Consider the following 5,125-nt stretch of genomic DNA (forward strand, 5'->3'; position numbering starts at 1 on the left):
CCCCGTTAAAACATAAATTAACTGTGGTTTATCACATCTTTGGAAAGCTGAGTTCAATTGCTCTAGCCACACCCAGGCCTGATTACTGCCACACCTGTTCTCAATCAAGAAATCACTTAAATAGGACCTGCCTGACAAAGTGAGGTAGACCAAAAGATCCTCAAAAGCTAGACATCATGCTGCGATCCAAAGAAATTCAGGAACAAATGAGAAACAAAGTAATTGAGATCTATCAGTCTGGAAAAGGTTACAAAGCCATTTCTAAAGCTTTGGGACTCCAGCGAACCACAGTGAGAGCCATTATCCACAAATGGCGAAAACATGGAACAGTGGTGAACCTTCCCAGGAGTGGCCAACCGACCAAAATTACCCCAAGAGCGCAGCGACGACTCATCCAAGATGAGTCGTCGCCCCAGAACAACATCCAAAGAACTGCAGGCCTCACTTGCCTCAATTAAGGTCAGTGTTCATGACTCCACCATAAGAAAGAGACTGGGCAAAAATGGCCTGCATGGCAGAGTTCCAAGACGAAAACCACTGCTGAGCAAAAAGAACATAAAGGCTCGTCTCAGTTTTGCCAGAAAACATCTTGATGATCCCCAAGACTTTTGGGAAAATACTCTGTGGACTGACGAGACAAAAGTTGAACTTTTTGGAAGGTGTATGTCCCATTACATCTGGCGTGAAAGTAACACGGCATTTCAGAAAAGGAACATCATACTAACAGTAAAATATGGTGGTGGTAGTGTGATGGTCTGGGGCTGTTTTGCTGCTTCAGGACCTGGAAGACTTGCTGTGGTAAATGGAACCATGAATTCTGCTGTCTACCAAAAAATCCTGAAGGAGAATGTCCGGCCATCTGTTCGTGACCTCAAGCTGAAGCACACTTGGGTTCTGCAGCAGGACAATGATCCAAAACACACCAGCAAGTCCACCTCTGAATGGCTTAAGAAAAACAAAATGAAGACTTTGGAGTGGCCTAGTCAAAGTCCCGACCTGAATCCGATTGAGATGCTGTGGCATGACCTTAAAAAGGCGGTTCGTGCTCGAAAACCCTCCAATGTGGCTGAATTACAACAATTCTGCAAAGATGAGTGGGCCAAAATTCCTCTACAGCGCTGTAAAAGACTCATAGCCAGTTATCGCAAACGCTTGATTGCAGTTGTTGCTGCTAAGGGTGGCCCAACCAGTTATTAGGTTTAGGGGGCAATCACTTTTTCACACAGGGCCATGTAGGTTTGGATTTTTTCCCCCTTAATAATAAAAACCTTCATTTAAAAACTGCATTTTGTGTTTACTTGTGTTATCTTTGTCTAATATTTAAATTTGTTTGATGATCTGAAACATTTAAGTGTGACAAACATGCAAAAAAATAAGAAATCAGGAAGGGGGCAACACTTTTTCACACAACTGTAGGTCTCTCTGCACTGTTAGCTCTGTTAGCTATGTTAGCACTCTCTGCACTGTTAGCTCTGTCTGCACCGTTAGCTCTGTTAGCTCTGTCTGCACTGTTAGCTCTGTCTGCACTGTTAGCTCTGTTAGCTCTGTCTGCACTGTTAGCTCTGTCTGCACTGTTAGCTCTGTTAGCTCTGTCTGCACTGTTAGCTCTGTCTGCACTGTTAGCTCTGTTAGCTATCTCTGCACTGTTAGCTCTGTTAGCTATCTCTGCACTGTTAGCTATGTTAGCTCTGTTAGCTATGTTAGCTCTCTCTGCACTGTTAGCTATGTTAGCTCTGTTAGCTCTCTCTGCACTGTTAGCTGTAGTTTGCACTGTTAGATGTGTTTTGCACTGCTAGCCCCGTTAGCTGCTAGCCGAAACATGATAGAAATGCTCTGATTATTGTATTTAGCACCTTTATAATTCGCTCTGTAGTTACACCGTTCATTTAAAGTAAATAATAATCATGACGTCGTTGCCTCCTAACGATGAGGTCGCTGTAACTCGCTCATCTCGTCTCTGGATTCACACGGACCCGTCTGGTCTCAGGCTGCTGGTGTTTTGGTTTGTGGCGCTCTGAGCTGGTTTCATTTCTGTTTGGCTGCCCCCCCCCCCCCTCCTCCTCCTCCTCCTCCTCCTCCTCCCTTCCTATTTTCACGTCACAACTTTACTCTGAAACCAGATTCCTTTATTTTCACCTTAAGATGATCTAAATGTTTCTAACAATGTAATTCATGTTAATGAACATTTACTATCTGCACAGTTTAAATAACATGAAGTCGTCTCTGACTTTATACAGAATTATACATTTATATCTTACAATACATTCAGGGACTTTGGTGAGTTTTAACGATGTTTCACCAGTTAAATCATAAATGATGCTTTAAACTCGTTCATTAATAAACACGTTTACTTCCTGTAAAGTAGCTTTTAATCCTTCATTACTGTATATTCCATTCATTATCTTACTCTCTGTAAACTGATCAGCAAAGAAATCATTTCATTAATATATTAAATATCAACTTAGGTGACGATGAAATAATTACTTTTCACTTATCTTTAACCTCTTTTATAATTCTTCACACACAGATGTAAGTTATCTGTAACGATGTATTTTACATTTATAGAAATCATTGTTTCCATTAAATACCGTAAATATGAACGAGAATATAATTACTCTCCTGAAAATGTTTTAATTATTTATGTTAGTTTCATTATTTTAACAGTTACACAGCGATGTAATAGAGTAACTAATGTAATTAAAAATGTATTTTATGGGGATAAATGTAATAATTTGGGATTTTGGAAATGTGTTTATAAAAACATGAAAGTCCTTTAATTACAACATTTGATGCGTTTAATATAAAATAAGTTTCAGGGATGCTTTCAAACTATCTAATAAAGCTTCTAATACGTGAATACATGTTTATTAAAATCCCTGCAGCATCATTTACCTTCAGTCACACTTTAAACTCATTAAAACCTTTGTTATTGTGTTTGAAACTAAATCTTCTCAAATTAATTTGCTTATCAAAGCTTTTGAAATAGTTTTTATCTTTTCAAAATAAAGGTGTGATTCAGTGTTTCTGATGGATGATAGCTGCCTACAGGAGGTCAGGTGATTGTTTTGTGTTTTTAAAACCTTGTTTCTTCTCTTTCTGTCCGATCAGGAGAAGCGGATCGACTCGCTGGACGCTGCGAACTCGCGGCTGATGGCGGCGCTGACGCAGGTGAAGGAGCGCTACAACACGCCGAACCTCCGCAACGGCCTGTCACCCACCAACCCCACCAAACTGTCCATCACTGAGAACGGAGAGTTCAAGAACAGCAGCTGCTGATTGGCCGACCGAAGCCAAAACAAGAGAGGCGGGGCTTAAACTCTTTAAAGCTGCAGCCCTGCGAACGTTCAGAGAGAGAGTCTATAAATAAGAGTGTAAATACTGAAGGTTTGATCTGTTTAGTGTACAGAGAGAGAGAGAGAGTGTGTGTGTGTGTGTGTGTGTGTGTGTGTGTGTGTGTGTGTGTGTGTGTGTGTGTGTGTAGAGTCACAGAAGCACAGTGAGGAAGAAACAAACCAAAAACTAAAACGCACTCAAGTTTTCTAACAGATTTTCTTTTAATTGTTTTTATTTGAATCTTCTGTTTGTTGTTGTCGAGGCCGAAGTTAATTCTTGTTAAGTTTTATTGTTTTGTTTACCTGACGAGTTCTTTTGGGGTTTTAATTTATTCCTCCACGTCGTCTCCTTGTTGCTGATCTACTGAACTCACCTGTAGCATCAGGGTCACCTGAATAAAAGCTGCCAGATAGTCTGAGTCTGCTCTCTTTGTCCTCTCCATGGAAACTATTGGTTGGATTCAGTGGCGGGCCGTGCATGTTGTACCTGGGCCTTCACTGCTGTCCTGCAGCTGAAACACAGCTACGGTTATTATTTGTTTTGTGTAAAAATGAAGCCAACACCTGTAGATACACTATCTGCCGAGAGTGCGTCTCCTCTCTGCTCTGACTGCAGTGCGAGGCTTCTGTGGGCGGCGGCGTAGGGGCTCACGGCAGCACCCGCTGCTCGTTCACGACAGTGCAGAACGTACGTGCTTTAACGTCAAAACACCAGAAAATTCTCCAATAACAAGTCTCTAGATTTGTCACTAGTAGCTTTTGACAAAGAAAAGTCGCCATGAGGGTTTGGAAAGTCGCCAAGTTTCCAACACAGGCACCTGCTAAATATGTCCCCAGAGCAACATTGGACGTAACAATAGTTCCGATCACATATTAAACCAAACAAAAATCTTCAGAAAAACAAGTTGTACAAATAATAATATATAAACAAGCATATTAAAGCTACAAATGCATTTAAATCACCAGAGCTGCTGTTCACTATTTAAAGACAAAGTCCATCCTCCTTTCTTTGTTAAAGAGTTTAATCTCACGGTTGTTCAGTACATCCGTGCATTTTAGTTCCAGTAAGAAGTCCTCCATTCATGGACGCCAGTGAAGACAGTCGAGCCTCCCCAGTTGAATACGTTTTAATGCGTTTGAGGCTGAAAATGTCCGCTCCACAGAGACAGCAGATATTGGGATTGTCACCACCCAACATGTCACGCTAGCCCACTGACCAATCACGTACTTGTAGGCCAGCTAGCAGGCTCTGACATGTCAAACTAAAGATCTGATTGGTTGAACACTATGACAATCAACAATATCGTCCCCATTCACTTAAACTGCACATGGATTCACTTGTGAGTCTGCAGGCCTCTGCCTCTGTTCTTACCTAGAGACACAGAGGTGAGATCTGATTGGATAAAAGCTCTACTTAAAACAAGCTGCACTGGAAGCAGAGCAACTGAGGAAGACAGGAGCTGTGCAATGAGAACATAAGATAATGGGGAAAATATCTTTATAAATTATAATACATGTAGTGTATTTAAGAACAATTATTAAATTATAAAATAGATATAACTTTGTGATTCTGTTTAGGCCAGCAGAGAAGGCCTTGCAGGCCCTGATGGCCCACCACTGGTTGGATTACAGTTTAATTACTTTACATTGTTTTGCATTTGTGTTGATGAATAATGAATGCCGTATTATAGAGATGACACACGTTATTCTCCCGGTGTCCACTAGAGGCATCACTGCTGTATTATAGAGATAATACACGTTATTCTCCTGGTGTCCACTAGAGGCATCGCTGC

Source organism: Anarrhichthys ocellatus, unplaced genomic scaffold, assembly GCF_004355925.1.
Source record: "Anarrhichthys ocellatus isolate YVR2014 unplaced genomic scaffold, GSC_Weel_1.0 scaffold432, whole genome shotgun sequence".
Taxonomy (NCBI): domain Eukaryota; kingdom Metazoa; phylum Chordata; class Actinopteri; order Perciformes; family Anarhichadidae; genus Anarrhichthys; species Anarrhichthys ocellatus.